This window comes from Poecilia reticulata, chromosome 1 (genome assembly GCF_904066995.2).
Source record: "Poecilia reticulata chromosome 1, P_reticulata-male-v2, whole genome shotgun sequence".
Classification (NCBI taxonomy): domain Eukaryota; kingdom Metazoa; phylum Chordata; class Actinopteri; order Cyprinodontiformes; family Poeciliidae; genus Poecilia; species Poecilia reticulata.
Window position 1 is genome coordinate 10,432,037 of NC_088830.1, and position 22,036 is coordinate 10,454,072.

The 22,036-nt window shown below is 41.1% G+C and overlaps 1 protein-coding gene and 1 long non-coding RNA gene across 2 annotated transcripts in view; both read right to left on the reverse strand.

Moving 5' to 3' along the window:
• Positions 1-15,725, reverse strand: part of add3a (adducin 3 (gamma) a) — a 121,386-nt gene extending 105,661 nt beyond the window's left edge. The window contains exon 1 of the mRNA XM_017305459.2: positions 15,518-15,725. The gene's annotated coding sequence lies outside the window, so the exon portion shown is untranslated. The remainder of the gene's footprint in view (positions 1-15,517) is intronic.
• On the reverse strand, positions 14,927-15,464 carry LOC145552417 (uncharacterized). Its single transcript, XR_014088527.1, has 2 exons — positions 15,098-15,464; positions 14,927-14,958 (listed from the first exon to the last, which is right to left on the reverse strand). It is a non-coding gene; the product is annotated as an uncharacterized LOC145552417 (long non-coding RNA).
• Positions 15,726-22,036: the final 6,311 nt, after the last annotated feature.

Consider the following 22,036-nt stretch of genomic DNA (forward strand, 5'->3'; position numbering starts at 1 on the left):
AGCAAAATCATTGTGTGGACACTTGAGGGAAATTGCATTGTTGAGAGAGTGGAGATTAGGAATGGGCTCAGCAACTTTCTGTATACACGTTTACAAATGAAGTCAACAGGTAGAGGAAGATTCAAAAAAGGAAGATGCTTTCTACATAAGTATGCAAAGTGTTCATTCAGATAGTTTACAAAAGGGAGGGAGATGACAGCAGATAGTAGAAATCTGAACATAACGCACCAGAGATGTTCTGTCCTTTATGCAAGTACAGCTTTATCTGCGCTGGAACAAGATGGATTTTGCAAAATGCATATAGCTTTTTGAAAGCCTCTCATAAGGATATGTCAACTCTGCTGAGAAAACACACTTAAGAGCACCAGAGCCGTGTTATTTTCTATGAAACAACCCACACCAGCAGCATTTGGTCAGTGGCCGACTGTCCAAGGCACAGAACCCATGTAATCCTTTTTTAACCTACTTCATTCAAGAGAACATAAGCATAAATCCCACAACATTCTAGCTCCCATAACTCATCTTCTTCTTCTGCACTGCTTTAATGGTTCATCTTCCTTGGCTGAATTGTAGAGCCGTTTCTGGCGAGAAAACAGTCTAAAGTGGAAAGATTAATGTGAAAGATATACAACCAAAATCTTGTCAAGGCAATGGCAAAAAAATATATTGTCCGATTCATTTTTCATAAGATTGGTTTAAGAGAAGAGAAAAATAATAAGATTAGGGTTTGAAGTGATCTAAAACACTTCAAACCCTTCACTATTATAGCAAAGTAGTGAACGTTTTGCCATAATATATCCATTTTATTTATTATTGGAGAATAAAACGGTGGATTTGCAAAAATGGTTAGCTGGAAGTCCATAACCTGAATTAGCAGTAAATACTAAAATAGTTTTAAAAAAAACATAATATGGAATAAAGAAACTGAAAGGACTGAAAAATATGACCCAAACGTAATACATAGATATTTACATAGCACAGGGAGAGACAAAATTCAACGTCTCGGCACTTCAAAAGACTCCAAATACACATCAAACACTAAAACAAAAGGATATTGCATGATATGTCCATTTTAAAGACATATTTCCCAGAATAACAAACACCAACACAAATGAATGGAAAAAGTGGCGTCTGAAAATCAAAAGAGCATCAACAGCGCAATGATGATTCAGGATGAAATCACAACGTTCATCGCAGCCTAAATGTCAGCACCAATTTAAAAGATGACATTCAAATTCACATCCTGTCCGGTCCCAAATGTAAATCCAGCTCACTGAATTGATGAGACCCTTGACTGAGTCACTCAGCACAACAGATAAATGTCAAAACATGAAGGCTCAGCAGTGCTGACCCAGCACCTCATCTTGGTGGCGAGTATGATGATTTTTCTTTTTTATAAACAAGCTAACGTAGTTACAGAAGACAGATAACCATACTGACATTAGAATTTAGCAGCTAGCTGAGCTCAGCGATGCCAGCTGGGATTTGTTACGGAGTAAGTGATTTAACAATAGCTTGGTGTGTGTGTGTGTGTGTGTGTGTGTGTGCATGCGTGCGTGCGTGTGCGCGCGCGTGCACAAGCCGGGACAGATACATGGGTGTGCCCACCAGATGATTTGGTAAATGGAGGCGTTTGGTCATAGAGGCAGCGGAGAGTGTTTCCTGGACACACGAGAGGTGAAAAAGAGTTCATAAATAAGCACACAGAGATTCTCATTTCCTCTTTCATAAGCATTTCATTGTGATGTTTCCAGAGTCGATGGTAAAAACTCTGTGTGGGGCACCAGGTGGCTCTTTGGGAGAGCAAGTGCACCATAAGCAGAGAGAGGCCTTGACGCAGAGAGCAGGGAAGGACACGCGGTAAACGGCCTGGGTTTGATTCCCACACGCAGGTCATTTACTACATGGCCTCCAGTTTCTCTCTGCTCTTCTTTCCGTTGAGTTACTAGTGACCAAAGGCCACAAAAATCTTTTAAAAAATAAATAAATGTAACCGTAAAAAAAACTGCTTTAACTAACAACTCAGACAGTGAAAATGCACTAAAATATAAACTAAAGTGAGACAGGAAAAACTTCAAACTGACTAAAAGTGACCAAGTGGTCAATACTTTAAAATATTAAAAACCATATAAACAATTAAAAACACACTGATAGAGTATCCTTATTAAGACAAAATAAAAAGAATATAAAAATGTAATTTTGGAAACTAATGGCAAAAGGAACTAAACTGGTTTTATTGTGCTTAGTTTTACATGTTGGCATTAAATATATAAAATGTTTAATGCCAACATTTTTCGTGCATCTTTTAAGATGTGGATGTCGCTGACTTTATAGGCAAAAAACAAAACAAAAAATAAAAAATGTACCAAACAAAGTGTTTTTCACTTTACTTACTTTGAATACTTTAAAGCTAGTCTATAATTTTATTTTAAAAACTTTTCATGTGTTTTCCACCCTAATACATCACTCAGTCAACAATAACCAATCAGAGCCAAGAGGAGGTTCTTAGCGCTCTCAATCACTCTTATGCTCATCCCCTCCCACTTGCCCTTTGCTAGGCTATAGCTGGTTTACCACAACATAGCCTGCTACCAATGCTAAGGCTAATTAGCATGGCCAGCAATGACGGCAGTTAAACGATTCCCTGTAACGGTAAGTTTGAGCATTAAGCAGCATACAGGACGTTGATTGACAGCGCTAAGACCCTCCTCCTGGCACTGATTGAACAGTTATTTTTGAATTTCTTCAGATGGCAATAGTAGCTCAGGGATGACGTGGAGGAGATCGATCTCTTCCCAGATTATCTGTCTCACACCTTGCTGTCACTACATGGAAAATAAATCTGGAACAAACACATTTTTGTCAAAGTTGCATATTGCAACTCTAAGGTCGTTATGGTCAACCAGCTAGCTTCTCCAGGAACTTCAGAAAGGAGAAATGAGACAAGAGTATTCTAACATCACGTGTCTACATGCACTCAGTAGGATGTTTTCATCACCTGCAAAGATAGAAGCCCTCCATTCATTCCCACACAGTGAGGGGATCAACACCCACTACGCAGACATCCATCAAAATCTCCTCACAGGTTCAGAAATGCACACAAACACGCATTCGGCTCGCACGAACACGCCCTCAAGAACATGCTCTCGACTAATGAGTCTCCCGTTTCGTAGACTTGACATGCAAGTAATTAAGCTCAGTCAGTAAATATGTGAAATGACAGGGAAATGAACAGATTTAGTGACCTGGAAGTTTTCATCTTATATGCATATTAATGCAGGCCCTCGGGGGACAGTAACAGGGATGGACTCTAACCAACGCGACTGGCAAGCAGCCCAGACAAAGCCACACACCAAGTCAGCACCATTCTCTGCTCATCCGGGGTATTTCTCATACTAATTCAGCTGATTAAAGACTCAAGCTGTTACGGATCTAACCTTATAAAGAATTATTAGATGGTTATATAATCCCAACCACCAGCGCTTTTAGAAAAAAGAAAAAACAAAAAAGCTAACAAAAAAAACAGACTATTGGAGTTAGGACAAGAAAAAACTCCTGACTTTCAGCTCATAATAGCTCTAGTTAATAAAGTATGCCGACTTGATAATAACTGTAATTATGGATAAGATGCAATCAATCACTCCAGAAGATTAAGGAAAATACAGCCTGGTCGAGTCGACGTTCCCAAGAACATTCGAGTCACAAAGACGTTTTAATAAGAGGACAACAGGAGAAGGGCTGGGAGATGAAAAGAACCGATGTTTGTCCAAAAAGCTCCTTTGGCCAAAAATCTTTCGCCTCTCGTCCTAGCATAATCGGAGGTTGACCCCGTTACCGTGGCCTCTGCACTCCAATATCTATGCAAAAGCGACTAAGCTGCATGGGAAGATCGACTGCTGACACATGGTTACAGACTAAGGCTTGTGTGAATTCATGCTGAACGTGAAAACAACCAAATGTTTACATTTTTACTTATGCACAGGACAGCGATCCAACGTTCTCCGGACGAGACGGGAGACGGCTCAAGTAATTCCTTTATCAAACGATCTAAAGGTTTTTGACATTGGCAAGTATTTAGTTTCAATTCAGTTCAGTTACGCAGCAGCAATTCACAACTACGAAAACCAAAACATTGAAATATATTTGTTGAATACTGCAATGACAGACATTTTTTTCCCCCTTCGTCACAAAATGTCCACCACTCTTAGCTGATCTACCACACGGTTTTCTTCTTCTGCATGCACCGAAGACAAAACCATCTTCAAAAAGCCCTCGTTATCCTCCTTTGCCTTTCTCTGCCTTCTGCTGGCTTTTATTGGGTTGTAGCTGAAAGTTGTGTCACCCCAAGTCAGCATGTCTAAGGCGCCCTGCTCTCACCTTCATCCGTCCACTGAGCAAGACTTCGTCTCTTGTCAGAAGGATTAATAACTGCTTTTCTGTCTTAAACCGCGTTATTCTGACTGAAGGTTGTCGTACTGTGATAATCTCACACCAGTCCACTCAATATTCTAAGCAACATAGAAAGTAACAAAAATTGCACTTTGATCCTTTCCCTGCAGGACAGATTGCCGTTATTAAATTGTCACTGCCAGAAAACCTTCACAGGTAATCTTTGAACCTGTGAGCTTCTGGAGCACAAAATGTTTTTTGGGTGTCTTATAAATGCAGATTTTGTCGCCATAAAAATGATACTATGTCAGGATATCTGTTAGATTTCCAAAGGAACCAAAACGTCGAATCTAGAAGAATCGACGAAATAAGACTGAATCCTATTTCAGATACAGAGCATCGGTGAAAGGGCAATTAACACAAGCTATACGGCACGTGAGAAAATACGCGTAGTGAGCCGAGAATATTGAGAAAGGCAAGATTACACAACTCCACTAGTTTTGTGAACTTGTGTCCTCAAACAAAGAAAGCAGAGTCCAAGGCTTCATCAAATTGCTGTGTGCAGGGAGAAAGGAGCCACATGTTTTTGATAAGTCCTCTAACAGAGCAGGGTGAGGTAATGATGAAGTCATCTCTGTCCTCTGGACAGGTTCAAATTCACGGCACTGGGCGTATGTTAAATACTTTCAGGCACACATGCCTTTTCTGTGGAATTTTACATAATGGAAACCAGTCTAAAAACCCCCCCCAAAAAAAGGGTCATCGACATGAGCTCCTTTACATTCCAGCTGATTGGATAGATTATGTGTTGGGTTGCGTTGTTAGCTTCAACCAATCAGATCAGTTGATTGATGCTGACACACGATACGTACATAGCAATATTTTTCCAAATGGGAAAATTCTTACATTGTCAAAAGGGTTTTACATGAGTTACATATAGGATTTTCCATATTCCGATTTTTTTTTTTCTATAAGCCTCACTTTACTTTTTGACAACCATTCACAGCGTTATTCACATTTAGTGAAAACAGAGAGCATTACTAAGGTAACTCCCAAAGTACCGTTTGTTTTCACCAAGAGTTTTGAGCCCAGATCATTGGATATTGATTTACATAATTTAAGCATGGGTTCGTATGAGAATCTGAAATTATGTTAACCTTGCTAATGCTAATGACCAACCGCTTTGACTCTTCAGAAACAAGACTGATCTAATGAAAATAAGAAACCAAGCAAACTTCAAAACAACTCAAGAACCCTCAAACTAAAGCAAATTAGAAAACGGAGAAAAGGCGAGGAGGGTGAGCAGAGAATGTGATGATTTAAGATTAGACTAAAGAACAAAAACATAAATATACTGAGAGGAGTGAAAAGTGGAAACAGCTGGCCTGATGACTAAGGACACCTAGAGGCAAAGACAGTTACAACGACTGAATAACAAAATTCAGAGTACACAGTGATCTGCAAGAATAACACACAAAGATCAATTTAAAATACAATAAACTGAGACAATTAAGACGAAAACCCAACACAAAGCTGTTTTTCTCTCTTTTCCACATGGAAAGCAACTCTGTAAATGTGTCAAAACGTGATTAATTGCATGAAGCCTTTAACGCCTCCAGAGTATCGGACAAGGCCAGAGTTTGCTGAGATTTTCAAAAGTTGAAATATTCAAAAACACAGCACAGAAAAAACTTCTCGCTTGTCTTTGTCACTAGTTTGGCCGCGGCTCCCAGCTTTTGTTTCAGTCATCATCCTCCAGCTAAAAATAAATCTTTTTAGTTCCTGCAGCTTCGTGTAGCACAGCCAATTCCCTCTGATTCCACTGACACGGCTTTCGTTCCCCACATCTTGATTTGTTTTGCAGATACCCAGTGGACAAAAAGCACGGCCTGTGAGCTCCTATTGAGACGGGGCGTTTCATGGGATTACTTTAATTTGTGAGTAAAAATCTCGACACCTAGCCTCCGCTTAAAGCTGCACCACAAGATATTAGGTAAAGTTAAACAGGATTATTTTACAGCAGTAGTTTTATATATTTCAAAATGATCTGATTGCTTTAACCAGATCATTTTGATTAAAGCAAAGCACTAAATGTAAAATAAACCTTACATTTAGATTACTTCAATATATATTTAACTTGTATTTACTTTTACTTTTATTGATTGAAACTGAAGTTGTTAATAACCCGATCACAATCTGGTATTGAATATTAGGCTGAGGTCACAGTTCAAGACATCATAGTGTTGTTCCAGGTAAAAAAAAAAAAAAATAGAAAGCTACATGTTAAAAGAAACATAATGATATCATTAATTGTAATTACACGTTTCGTGTACCGAATATGTCATTTTTCTAATACTCAAGTCAAGATAAATTGCCTAAATTGACTGAACTACAGCACTCTTTAGGTTTAATTAATTGAATAAATGAACATTTAACAATTATCTTCTAATGTTTCAACCTTTATTAGAAGAGACAAACGCTGTTAGGAAGCGTTTTAAATTATTTAGAAAGTGTAGTATCTCGTAACTAATGTTAAAAATATGGCGATAACCTTTGAAATATCAATCAGTGAATTTAAGAATGGATTTTTTTGCCTCACCCTTAGAAGATGAAAGCTTTGCCACAGAATACTTTTGAACTCATGCAAAACCTTCATTACCGAAATGCTTACAAGTCAAGGAGCGTTAGTGAGATCATCATGGGAATGGGAAAGATTGATATTGTGATTGTGACAGTATCGCAACTTTTTGATTTCTCTAATATTGGTGAGCCTTAATCAGTTTCATTCTTCATTATTACTCATTTTAAAGCAGATCTCAAGTCACAAAACACGATTCACATTCTCAACCAGACGATCTCGACGTGTGGAAAAGCTAATTCTGTGATTATAACTGTACTGATCTGGGATGTCTGTACTGGCTTTGAATCCAGACCTGAGCAATAAATAAATTGGACTTCATGTAACAGAATGCATCTGTGAATTGTTTACATTTTCTACAAATGGCTTTCTGTAAATAAACTGACTGTAAATACACTCAGCACTTATGTTCAGGTTGATAATATGGTCTTTACAGAGATATTTCAGTACATACTACATTCAAACAAGTTGATGCACATGTAACCGGATCCTTTTCTGCGTTGTGCTGGTTTTAGAGTGAATGGACCGTGACACAGTTTCTTTCAAGCGGATGATTCTCGGTTTATTTCTGACGAAAATACAGACAAAACAACCGTGTTATAGGCTGCCCGCTCCAAGTCCTCTCCCGCAGGACAACATGTCAAAAGGGCCGCGAACACCTCTCACAACTTACAAAAAAACTAAATAAACATTTTTGTACAACGTACCTGACGAAAATACAGACAAAACAACCGTGTTATAGGCTGCCCGCTCCAAGTCCTACACCAAACAAAAGTATAAAACAAAAATTAACTTAATAGATCTATAAATAAACTGAATGTATTTAGATGGAAAAATGAAAAGCACACACCTCTCCCGCAGGACAACATGTCAAAAGGGGAGGGGCTAAGGGCGCAAACAATTTAAAGACAATACCACAGAAGAAGAAATAAAAGGGAGGGGCTTCCGATCTTAAAATAACACAGTTAAAACAATGACAGAGGTGTTTCAGTAAGATAAGGAACAAGACAAATAACCAAAAGAAGACATTTTGTGTAATTATAATAAAAGAGAATTACAACCAGGTTACATTCACCCCCCTAGAATTACACAAAATGAAAAACAGTTAAAAGACACTCAGTACCAGTACAAAATAGTTTTCTTTCCTGCAACAGTGTAACACATCAGCATAAAAGCTACCCTAAAATAAGGTCAGGAGACTAGAGATCGCTCAACAACTAGCGAAATCTCACGGTATCCTATGGACAACAAGAGGTGCCTTTTACACCCCCCCCTATACAGAATAAACATATAAATGGTACTGAAGCTTAGGCAAACAAAGAAAAAGACAATCCTAGACAATGGCAGGAATTATACAACAAGAACTTGGAGACTCACACATCAATAACAGGCTGAACATTATCTTTATCATAAAATGCCTCAATGACAGCCATGGACTCTATCAGGCGACAAACTGGTTTAATAACCCTCCCAAAGCGTGAAGTTAGGCGGCGAACAACATCCCCTCCCACACTGTCTGGAGGATGAACAGAGCCAACATCATCAGGAAGATGAGGTAAGGAACCAGCAGTCGCCAACACTCCAGTGTCCATAGAGGAGTTTTCAGAGTCATGAGGCAGGTCACTATTTCCAACTGATGGAGCTGAGGACACATCCTGAACCCATGAAGCAGTGCGGTCCTCCCCATCACTGCAGGACAGGGAGTCAGGTAGGGTAGGCTCAGCAGGAACAGCACTAGGAGCCTCGCTAAAACATTCTGTTCCATGTAGATCAGAAACCGAAGGGACTCTACCCACACTGTCAGCATGGCGGTTCACATCGCCATCCATGGTCATTCCCACAGGTAAAAAGTTCACATCAAGCAGGAGATTGCGATGCACCACACGCTCATTGCCATGACGGTCTCTGATTCGATAAATGTGGAGAGCAGATTTGGATGCAACCACCGTGTACATCACAGGCTCCCATTTATCAGAAAGCTTCCGCTTTCCTCTGGCTCCCTTGTTCGCCACCAGGACCTGATCTCCAACTGACAGAGGGTGACCCTTGGCTCTCTTGTTGTACTGGTCACATTGGTGTTTCTGCTCTGTACTGGTGCTCTTCTCAGCCATTAGCATAGCAGCACGCAGATCTTCAATCAGTGATTTGACGTAAGAGTGGTAGTCGCAAATGGCATCGTCATGAAGAACGTTCCGAAAAACAAGGTCAACAGGCAGCCTGGGAATCCTCCCGAACATCAGATAGAACGGTGCAAAGCCAGTGGTCTCATGAACTGTGCAATTGTAAACAAAGGTCAGAGACTGGATCATCTGAGGCCATTTGTGCTTTGAACGTGGAGGAAGAGATCTCAACATGTTGCCCAGGGTGCGATTGAATCTCTCTGCAGTCCCGTTACCCATCGGGTGGTAGGGCGAGGTGTGTGATTTACTGACACCACTCAGCTCCAAAAGCTCAGCCAGCAGCTCACTCTCAAAATTTGCGCCCTGATCCGAGTGAATGCGCTGAGGAAAGCCATAAACACAGAAAAACCCATCCCATAGCTTCTTTGCAACTCTTTTAGCAGTTTGATCCTGACAAGGGAAAGCGTGTGCTAACTTTGTGAAGTGATCAGTGATCACCAAAACATCCACAGACTTGTTGTTGCTGTCCTCAGCCGACCAGAAATCAATGCACACCAGCTCCATTGGAGCACTGGTCTTGATGTTCTCCAGAGGGGCTCTCACCGCAGGCTCTGGGGTTTTACTGAGGACACACCTGGGACATTTTCTCACATGATCTCGCACATCTCTCTCCATGTCATGCCAAAAGAAGCGATGACGAGCCAAGGAGAGTGTTCGTGGCTGGCCCTGATGACCCGCATTATCATGGACACCAGTCAAAACCACAGACTTCAAAGCATCAGGGACCACAAACTGGAATCGTTTACCTTTTGTCAGAGGGTCTTTTATGACACGGTAAAGAACACCATTCAGCAATGTTAGTTTGTCCCACTGCTTCAGAATTTTTAAAACCAGTTGGTTTTCACCAAAGCGTTCCCGCCTCGATGGACGGCGTCCCCGCTCAACATAGAGGACAACTCTGGAAACAACAGGGTCGTTTTTCTGGTGAGAGACAAGGTCAGTTAGACAAAGAACTGTTGATGGACCTGTGGTGTGTGGGATTATCATGTCCAGATGGTCAGCTAAAGATAATGCATGCTGAGCCTGACCAGTATCTCCACTGCAGACAGATGTCAAAAGAGAGGAGACCTCGTCGCAGGTCATGGAGGCGTCAGCTGCAATTGAGGAAGAGCTGTCCACTGATTGGGGCTGACAGGTCAAACGGAAAACGTCCTGCACAGCGTGATCAGGAACCTCACAGACATGCTCCAAAAGTTCCTGACAAGGCTCTGACAGAAGGCGATCAGCCAAGGGCTTCACAAAAGGGGCTCTGCTCAGGGCATCTGCCACCACATTCTGTCTCCCTGGAACATACCTGATCTCAAAGGTGTATGGAGCAAGCTTAGAGACCCAGCGCTGTTCACAGGCATCCAATTTGGGCTTGGTCAGGATATATGTGAGAGGATTATTATCCGTCCAAACAGTAAACCTATGACCCTTCAGCCAGTGGCTGAACTTATCACACACAGCCCACTTTAAGGCTAGGAACTCGAGCCTGTGCGCAGGATAGTTGGACTGACTGCGGCTGAGAGACTTGCTGGCAAAAGCAACAGGTCTAGCAATCTCTCCATCAGCTGGGACCTGGGACAAAACAGCACCGAGCCCATCCAATGAAGCATCGGTTGAGAGAATAAATGGCCTCTCAAAATCAGGATGTGCCAGCACCACACAGTTGAGGAGTGCAGCTTTAAGGTCTCCAAACGCTTTCTCACAAGCTGGAGTCCAGTCCTGGGGAGTTAGAACACGAAATGTTCCAGCTTTCCCATGCCCTTTGCCCTTCACTTTACGTTTCTGACCTGCGGTGAGGGCGTAAAGTGGCTTTGCGATGCGGGAACAAGCTGGAATAAAGTGCTGATAGAATAGCACCATGCCCAGGAATGACCTCACCTTCTTCTGACACGGAGTGCAGCCATCCTCCTTCATGAGGTCCTTTTTGTCAAACCCAGAGATGACCCTGACCTTCTCCTGATCGACAGAAACACCACCAGCCTCCACAACATGGCCCAAGAACCTCACAGACCTCCTGAGAAAGTGACATTTTTTCTGGGCCAGCTTCAAGTTGTTAGCTCTCAGGCGACAGAAAACAATCTCCAGCCTCTTTAACGAGTCATCCTCAGAAGGTGCAAACACCAACAGGTCGTCTAGATAACAGAGGAGGCTGGAAAAGTTCAAGTCACCAAAAACGTTGAGCATCATCCTCATGAAGGAAGCTGGGCTGTTGCATAACCCTTGTGGGAGACGGTTGTACTCATAGAGTCCAAGCGGCGTGGTAAAAGCGGTATAATGTTTATCAGACTCATGGAGAGGGATGTTGTAGAAACCAGAGGTCAAGTCCATGGTGCTGAAAAGAGCATTCCCACCAAGAGCAGCGAGGCAGTCAGACTGATGGGGCAATGGATGAGCATCCTTAACGGTCTTAGCATTAAGCCAGCGAAAGTCAGTGCATATCCTCATGTCCCCAGACTTTTTCCACACCATAACAAGCGGGGAGGCATATTCACTAATAGACTTCCTTATGATACCCTTCATCTCCATCTCAGACAAGACCTCCCTCAACTGCTGATAATGTGCTGGTGGGATGCGTCGATAAGGCAAGCGAAATGGCTGGTCATCAGTCAAGTGAATGCGATGGACAAAATCCCTAGCCTCACCACAGTCCAGTTTCCCCCTGGAGAACACATCCTGGTAAGAAACCACGAGTTCAGCCAGCCGTCTTTTAGACTCACCTGACACCTCACAGCTCTCTATGTCGATGTCATGTAGACCACAGTCTCTCAGCATCTGCACTGGATCAGAACTGTGATGTGATGAGCTTGCTGAAACTGCAGAATGGTTGCAGTACACTTCAGATCTCCCCTGACTAAACGCAAAGTCCTCCACAGCAACACATGGGAAGACATCAGCAATTTTAGCATTGCGGCGCAGTACCAGAGGTTTGTCTGTTGGGTTGAGAACCTTCATAGGGACCCAACGATCCCCCCACATGGGTGTTACTACACGACCCACCAAAATGTTTTTTGGAGTGGAACGAGCAGATGACGGCTCGACGACCACAGTGCCCCCTAATGACAGTGGAGCAGTGGACGGAAGCTTCCCCCAAACCACATACTCCTGACGGGGAAGGAGGGTGACAGCCTGTCTGAGCCTGACCGTTCCAATCTTGTCAGGTAAAGTAGAGTTTGACCACCGAGAAACACAACTCAGCAGCTGCAAAAACTCCTCACACTCTGGGTTTACAGTGCCTGATGTAATGAGTTTCCAGTATCTCGAATCAGTTTTCATTCTTTGAATAAGGGGCCGGAGCACATTGCTACCAATGATGAATTCATCATGTTGGCCAGGTATCAAAAATGTTGGTACCGTAAATTTGAAGCCATAGATCTCAATGTTCAACTCATAGATGCATCGAGGCCGCGTGAGAAGGCCACCACACCCGATGAGCACCACATTCTCTGGGACTGCAAGAGGGATCAAATCAACACCCGCGGCTCTTAGTTTGCTCTCTGCCTCCACGCTCAATGTGCATGACATACTCCCAGAGTCCAACATACCCCTCAGTGTAGATCGGTCACTCACTGAAACTGAGGCATAAAACAAATCACTAGCCCTCTGAACTCTCTGTGACCCCAAGAAAACCACTTCACTGTTCTCAGGTGAAGCGTTACAACACTCAGTATAAATAGTGTGTGCATCTAGTGCATTAGTGAGGGTATTATCCACACTGCCCATGCTGCCCCTCTCATCACACAGGCTCTCTAGTTTAAACTAGGGTAGTGGGAGGATGGCTGCGGTGTTTGATGAGCAGGCTGAGGACAATCCCTTTTAATGTGTCCTGAGCCGAAGCAGTTGAGACACAGTCTGAACAGTCTGCAGTGTGAATGTGTTGTATGCTCCTCTGAGCAACAAACCCTGCATGGAGCATGCTGAGGATGTTTAGAACTACGTGTGTAACTCCCCATAGGTTGACCACGTTGTTTTGTAGCAAGAGAAGCTGCACACAGAGACAGAACTTTATCAAACATCTCTGTCATCAGATGAGGTGGTTCGACTCCTGAACTGGAGGAAAAGGTTGGCTTGGGTGAATCGGCATTCTGAAAGGGAGTCGGTCGTGGAGCAACATGCTGCTGTGGCTGCTGATACAAGGGCCCTGAAGCTGAAGAACGATCAGATGCTAAAGCAGCTTGGGGAAAACGGACAGCAAAAGGTGCCGCATCGGCTGGCAACGCAGCACTGGGTGACTGAGCACCAAGCTGAGGAAGACAGGAGAGAACAGGGCCTGTAGATGTACAGGGCCTGTTCATAGTAACCATTGGCCTCCTAAGACTCACAACATGGTTATCAAGGCGGCTCTGGACCTCAGCAGTAGTCCACTCCTCAACAGGTTTCAGCTGGAAGGAAAGAGCTAGACCAGGATCAGGACAGTGGTTGATGAACATCGTAACAACTTCAGCTCCTGGATCCTCCACCTGCTTCCCTCTTCTACGCAAACACTCATCAGCCGCTTCAATAGACTTGTTCAGTCTAATCCAGTAGTCCATGGCTGTCTCCCTATCAGCAGGCAGGATGTTATAGAAGTCTCTCATTGGTAAACTGGAGAAGATCAGCTCACCAAAGTTGCGTTTCAGAATATCAAAAACGGTAGAAACCAACTTGTCACTAGATGACTGAGGCTGGCAGCGAAGCGACACCTGAACCACATCTCTAGCTTTCCCAATAAGTCTGGATGTGATGATCTCACACATTTCTACAGGGTTCACACATCTTATTCTTGACAGATAAGATCTCATCAAACCCTCCCATTCCTGGATCGAGAAAGTGTCAGTGTGGTCACCTTTGAAATATGGTGGTGCCCTGATATCAGACTGAACCACAAACCTCATTTGTGACTGATCGGTCGGGTCACTGGGTTGGCTGTCAGCAACCTGAGACTGTGATTGACTTTGTTTGTTTGGCCCACTCAGGTTTGTTGTAATGGCATCCCCAATCTGCCTAGCCAGATCAGCAATCACCCCACTGAGAGCCTCAGTAGAAACAAGTTGGCTAAGGTCAGACCTTGCATTGCCAACGGGTGTAGAAGCAGCTACAGGGACAGGTGGGGGGTTCAGCTCAGACTTATCAACAGAACATTCATATGCACTAGAAGGCATAGGCCTACCCCTTCCAAATGACATGTAGTGTTGGCCCCTCCCCAGACTAAAAGTGACCCTCCCGTTCATTTCATCACCCTTAGAAGGTACCTCAGTGTCAGACATTTTATCGAACAGTAACAGATAAACACCATGAAAAAGAACAATGCATCAGTCAGCAAAAAAAACACAACTTATCTACAGGCAAAGGGTAATAAACAGACTGGTTTCTCGTCTTCAAAAAAAGTTTTTTGTATGATTATGTATTGTTTTAAAATTAGTTTTATTTTCCCAAAACAATAAAAAAAAAATTCACAAAATTAAAAATATGTTGGTTTTCACGTATTTCCCTTTTATGAAACAGGGTACACAAAACAAAGCAACAGAAACTTGACTTTGTTGCCAGGATACAGCAAACCAACGCCTGCCAGTCAAAGCGCAGGGCAAAGGCGCGCGGTGCAGCGAAGGCGGAGCCAAGACCTCAAAGGCGGGAAAGGCGCAGCGGAGCAGCAGCTTCCGCAGCAACCCCGGTTCGAATCCGGGTCACGGCACCAAGTGTAACCGGATCCTTTTCTGCGTTGTGCTGGTTTTAGAGTGAATGGACCGTGACACAGTTTCTTTCAAGCGGATGATTCTCGGTTTATTTCTGACGAAAATACAGACAAAACAACCGTGTTATAGGCTGCCCGCTCCAAGTCCTCTCCCGCAGGACAACATGTCAAAAGGGCCGCGAACACCTCTCACAACTTACAAAAAAACTAAATAAACATTTTTGTACAACGTACCTGACGAAAATACAGACAAAACAACCGTGTTATAGGCTGCCCGCTCCAAGTCCTACACCAAACAAAAGTATAAAACAAAAATTAACTTAATAGATCTATAAATAAACTGAATGTATTTAGATGGAAAAATGAAAAGCACACACCTCTCCCGCAGGACAACATGTCAAAAGGGGAGGGGCTAAGGGCGCAAACAATTTAAAGACAATACCACAGAAGAAGAAATAAAAGGGAGGGGCTTCCGATCTTAAAATAACACAGTTAAAACAATGACAGAGGTGTTTCAGTAAGATAAGGAACAAGACAAATAACCAAAAGAAGACATTTTGTGTAATTATAATAAAAGAGAATTACAACCAGGTTACACACATTCAAAATGGCAAAATGCAAGGTCATGTGATATTTAATAAAACTAATAATTACCTGGAGGCGCAGACCAGCAGCAGAGATGAACACAGAAGCTCTCTCTTTTCGCCTCTCTCTCTCTCGCTCTCTCTCGGGTCTTGTTTATAGTTTAAACCAGGTGCTTTCGTGTCTCCTTCCTGTCACTGATTTTCACTGAAAACTGTGGCTTGAACCAGCCGCCAGCGGGGCTCGGCGGCCGGCTAACATGCTGTAGAGATCTGCTGCACCAGCTGCCGCGGAATCACTGACTCACAATATGGCAGGAAGTAGAGTTTCCTTCACGCAAAGCGGCGGCGCACTTTTTCGCAAATCCCTCGTTTCAAACGCAGCACACGTGATTCAGGCGGGACGTCAGCGTTTATTATTTATGTTTGTCCAGACTCGGCCACAAGGAGAGTATAAAAACAAACAAACAAAAAAATGTGTAAAGTGCTTTAATGTGGTTTAAACGTTACGTTTATAAAAACGCTCGAAATGGGCGGAGTTTGTCCACGTAGTTTATACTTTAAACAAATAGAACAGCGGGCAATGTTATATGTTCAGGATGTAACAGCGGAATATTTGGTCTCATCATCAATATTAAGAATTAATAAGGAGCAGGAAATCATAAGATTATCTTCTACCTCCTTTTCGAACAAATTGTGTAAAATTGCATGTCATGACTATTTGTCTTAATAGTTTTTTTCTATTTTGACTTCTTATTGTCTGTTTGAAATTACTAAATAAACATATATAATGTATATTAAAATGTTTGAATAAAATAAAGATATTTTGCTATAGTACACAGGCTCCTCCTAGTGGTCAAAGTCATTTATTACCTTCAGTCCGTCTTCCTTTAATTCCGTGTTTTTTTGTTCCGCACTTTAGTCAGGATTATTGTAATAACTAAAGTTGTGTAGGGTGTGATATGAAACACACAGAATCAATGTATTATAATTATATTTTATTTATCAGTATATATATATATATATATATATATATATATATATATATATATATATATATATATATATATATATATATATATATATATATATACCATAGTGGTGCCTGTGGTCATCGGGGTCGTCACCCCCAAACTGGAGCAGTGGCTCAAACAGATCCCAGGAACAACATCAGACATCTCAGTCCAGAAATGTGCAGTTCTAGGCACAGCGAAGATACTGCGCAGAACCCTCAAGCTCCCAGGCCTCTGGTAGAGGACCCGAGCTCAGAGGATGAAACAGACCACCCGCGGAGGGTGAGAAGGGAATTTTTATTAATAATAATAATAATAATAATAATAATAATAATAATAATAATAATAATAATAATTATTATTATTATTATTATTATTATTATTATTATTATTATTATTATTATTATTATTATATTTTAGAACAAGTGCTAGGATGGATAAAAACTTGTCTAAATAAAACGGGACAGATGAATGCTTCTTTTACATTTTTGTAACATTTTGAAAAACTTTTGTATGCAGAAGAAAAAAAGTGAGCCCTTTAATGAAGGATTCGATTAACTTTATTGCCACACTATCATAAATTCATGGCACGAAATTCGGACTCAGGTCCCAGTTTAAAAAGCCCAACTGAAACAAACCGGTTCAGATGAATTCAGGAAAAGAAAAAACAACTTCTCCGAAAACTTTTGTTGTCAATTCCGTTTGTCCCAGGAAGTAAGGCAAAGTTTATTTTGTCACAACACCTAAACAATGGACAAAGAAATCAATGCCGTGCCAACAGTGCTGTATCCTGTTAGGTCCATATGGGGGCGCTATTTCTACTGATGCACAACCTTGAAACTGCAAACTGTGTTACAAAGAAGTGGACTATCTTCCAGTTCTGCCCAGTGTTCCCTGAAGGGGACCGGGGACGGCACTGAATAATAATTTGTATGTTAATGTAGAGAAGAAGAAGAAGAACTAGAGCTTAGGCTAAGACTGTGACGTGTGGACAAACAGTCAAAAGTTTTTTTTTTTGTTTGTTTGTTTTTTATTTGTTTTATTTAAACAGTTGCGAGCAAGCCATACTTGCGATGTGCATAAATTCCACTGATTTGGAGCAAAATGTCACATGACACCAGTGGCTAAAAGCTCAAAGGGGGGAAATTCCACCGCAATTAAATCCTCCAAATTCTACATGTAATCAAAAACAAAAAAAAAAACTCTGAGACGACGTGTAACTATACACACATAAATTACATAAAAAGAAATAAACTAAAAACAAATAAATAACCCTCACACATCTAATGACTAAACTAGAAAGGCTGTAATTACACTCTTTGCCAAGGCAAATACACTTATTGACATACCACGGTGATGCTCTCTCTACCCCTCAGTCAGATCATCACCAATAGAGGTTACGGATGCCAATTTAGAGGTGGTGGCCCCATTAGTTACCTCCCCTACATGGATGTCATCTAGCCGCATGCAAGACCGAGCGAGAAATTGACTCAGCGATCCAATTAACCGTGATGCACATCAGTCAGGTGGTCGAAATGCCAGCGGACGACATCAAATGCATTCACTCAGAGATGCTAAATAAAAGTCGGTGCCCATGAAGAAGCAGGAAGTCTTTATCAAAACATGAGACAATAGACATCACACAATTATGTGAATTACGACAGACAGGTTTTCATTGGCAGAAAAACACGCCGGACTTCATACCTTTATATCTCCATTCAGGGAGTTTTTTTTTTTTTTCTGTTTCAGGAACGCCCATCATCAGAGAACAATGGATTTATTGTGTGTGGTGTTTAATAGCAGAACAAGTTAGTTCCAAGTTTCCACTCAATTTATCTCCTAAATAAACATAAATAAATGTCATAAATGTGAAAGGACTTCATGTCTGCATAGATTTAATTGATGTTCAAGGTAAAAAAAAAAAAAAGTACTTGTGTAAAAAAAGACCTAAATATATTTTCCACACTGTAAGGAACACCGGAATATAAGGCGCACCTTCAGTGAAAGGCCTATTTTAAAACTTTTTTCATTTATAAGGCGCATAGAATAGAGCTACAGTTACGTATTGAAGCTATATGGGACGTGATTTGTTCCGTTCTATACAAATGTGGATGTGTAATAACAAAGAATTAGTCCCCAAGTATGTTATATAGGCTGCCCCAGTCATTGTTTCACTCACGGTGTTGCGATATTTTGCCCAACTGCTTTCTGGGTAACACAGACCAACAGGCACGCTGCTGCCGCCGCAGTCTCTGTCTCGCGCTTCTTCTACGGGGGAAAATGAAGTCGGCGGCTGCTTACTGTAGTTGCTAGACCTGTTGTTTCTCAATATTGGTCCATATATAAGGCGCACCGGATTATAAGGCACACTGTCAGCTTTTGAGGAAATTGAAGGTTTTTAGGTGCGCCTTATAGGAAAATACGGCTTAAAAATAATTCAGGCTTCAATTTCAGGACATTTGGACAATGGGAGGAGGGATGGGTCACAAAAAAAGATTTATTTACATTTATCAACAAGATCAATGTTTAAAAAAAAGAGTAACCCCTAATTGTAAATACTTTAAACAACATAAGTTCATAGATTAGAAATTAGAAGAACTTTAACATTCAAATCTCTTTGTTAGAGAGGGACACCCCCTTATAGTTCACATGTCTCTGGAAAAGCTGTAGCAGTGGAGACCGTTCTTCACAAGAGTCTGACTCAGCTAAAGTAGGCTCTTATTTGGACCACTGACTCACTCTTACTCCAGTTCCTGCTTTTCTTTCTCGTTTTTTAATTTTATATATATATATATATATATATATATATATATATATATATATATATATATATATATATATATATATATATATTAGACATGAGTGATCTTTCATGACCAGAGATTTGACAGGATTAAGGGATGATTTGACATGCTGCAAATCATCCCAGGCTGGAGCCCGACTCAGGACAGCAGCCTCCTGCTCACGGTTGTCACCTTTCCTGGGAGTTTGGGTTTTGGTTTGTGGATTTTGTTACAAGTCATTTGTGGTTCATAGTTTTTGCATTATTAGTTCTTTCCAGTAGGTTTGTTTTTATAAATTATTCCTTTTGTTCCCCTTCCTCAATAGTTTCTGTAGGTTGTGTCTGGTAGTTTATTCCCTTTTTCTTTCATTTTAGTTAGTCATTTTTCATATTTACTCCTTGCTCATCTGGTTTTACCACACTGGCTCATGTCTGGTTTCATAGTTTAGCCCTGATTATTTAGTGCATTATTTACATTATTCCTGTCAGAAGTGCTTTGGTTTTCTTGTCCTATTTCCTTGTTAGTTTACCTAGTTCTGCTCAAGTTAGTTCGCTTCTCTTTCCATTAGGTGTTGCCACTTAATTTTGGGTTTTCTTGTGTACTTGTATTTAATTTTAGATCACTATCAGGTCCTCTTGGTTCCAGTTCCTCAGTTCCATGAAATCCACCTGTGTTCCCTCATCTTAGTTATGCTGCTCACCAGTTATTTAAGTTCCCGTCTTTCTCTTTGTTCCCCACTGGATTCTCGTTTCATGTTTGGTCTACATGCTCCGCTCTGTCTTGACAAAGTTCATGCCAAGACTTCTTGCTTTCTCCCTATGCCGAGATCCACCATGTCAATGCAACAGAGCTGCCCATCGCCCAAATGTATTTCCCTTTTTTATAGGATGAATAAGACTTAATTTTGCTTTCTTTGAGTGTTGCACATTTTGAGAGACTAAATACACTTACTAAAGGGCAAACAGTGAAAGGATCAGACACACCCAGCAGCAGGAGGGCCCGTGGGACGGAGCCAGAGCTCTCTGCTTTCACAGATCACCCAGAATGAGGTGTAAAGTGTCACGATAGAGGAGGGATGTCTCGGTTTCCACTCCTGGACCTGCTGCACCTGCAACCCGACCTCAGACAATGATTGAATGCTAAAAGAATTAAAACATCTGATTTATCTTTCTGTTCATAAAAAAATAAAATAAAATAATATCACTTCAGCAGGTATTGCTGTACACCTGATGCCTCGGTTTTTTTCATTTTTACAAGTTAAAAGGAAATCTTCCATTTCTGCTTTTGTTAGATCAGGACCTTCAGGAAGTTTCATTTTGCACTGTAAACACCTATTTTGACACTCTAATTTGTGGATCCTCTTTTTCTTCTTGCTTCACTTCTTTCTATTACCAACCTGTCTGTTCTTAGTTCCAGTGTCTGTCTTTTTCCAGACTAGTAAAGGTTTATTCTTTGTTGACAACCTGTTGCATTAAATGTCTTTCCGCTGTGTATCGACCTTGCTTCAACTAAGCACATACAACTTAAGTTGAAGGTCGTTTCTCGATGCTCAAGTACGTCCTTGAGCTCTTGGCCAGTACGCAGTCTGAGATTGCAGCTGAAAGTCCATTCTTGCCGACGCCAGCTCTCCGATTGGAGCAGAGTGTACGTGATGATGTCACCCTCGGCTTTCCTGGAGTTTCTGCAGTTTCACTTGGGAAAGGAATTCATTTTACATTTACAATAGCTTGTAAAAATGTTTATTTGACATATCAAATATACATAAACTACCCAGAAGCTTCAATTCTCAGTAGAACGCCTTCAGATTAATAGGCTTAAGTTTTTTATTATTATTGATCATATACAGCTTAATTTAAAGGTAAATAATTTACCAGCTCACGTTACTTTTTCAGATTCGTTACAAAGCGTGATAAGACTTGGTTGCCACATTATGAGAATATTTGCTTATGAAATATTTGCCTGAAGTGACAATCGTATTATTCCTTAGGTTTGCAGAAGATCCATTATAATGAAAAGTTATGACGGTTATTTAATGTTTTTCCAACCTGCATCTGGTCAGAGTTGCAACGGGATTATTTTTTTATAATAACTCATAAACACTGATTAACAAAGTGGCTCTGGGTATCAGTTCAGTGCTCTAATAAGGACAAAGTGGAAAAAGTAGATTCCTTTTCCTGGAGCGTCAGCTGCTAGCTGCTAGCTGCTAGCTGAAGCGGCTACGTTAAAACTCACGCAGACGGAGAAGACTGCCTGGAAACAGCTTCAAAGTGGATGAATGCATTTTTTTTAAGACTTCAACTTCTATGCAGTGTTTATCTCTGTATGCCAAAAATTAAAAGCACTGTAAAAAAAAATTTTATAAAAAAAAAAGATATATATATATATATATATATATATAGGGCTTTCTCCTATCCCAAAAACAAAAGGATTAAAACCCATTTCAATGATTAAAGTCTGAATGAAAAGTTTCAAATAAAATTACAGCAGTGACCATTAAATGTCGTCATTCAGATGCTGAATTAGGTTAGAAATACTGGAAGGAAATGGAAGTTGGATGTTTACATATTTAAATCTACATTTAGTCAGCAGATTGTTAAAGTATGTGAGAAAAGTGTGACACGTGAATTTTAGATGACTGTTTGTTACTGATGCAGAAGTGAAAGACAGGCTTGTCTTCATACTTTCACATCTTTGTTTCCTGGAACGTTTGTTCTAGGGAAACATCTCTCCAGCCTGGTTTTCAGGTTATGGTGTCCTGTAATGTTTTAGAAGTACGTCTGTTCTGGCACACCTGAT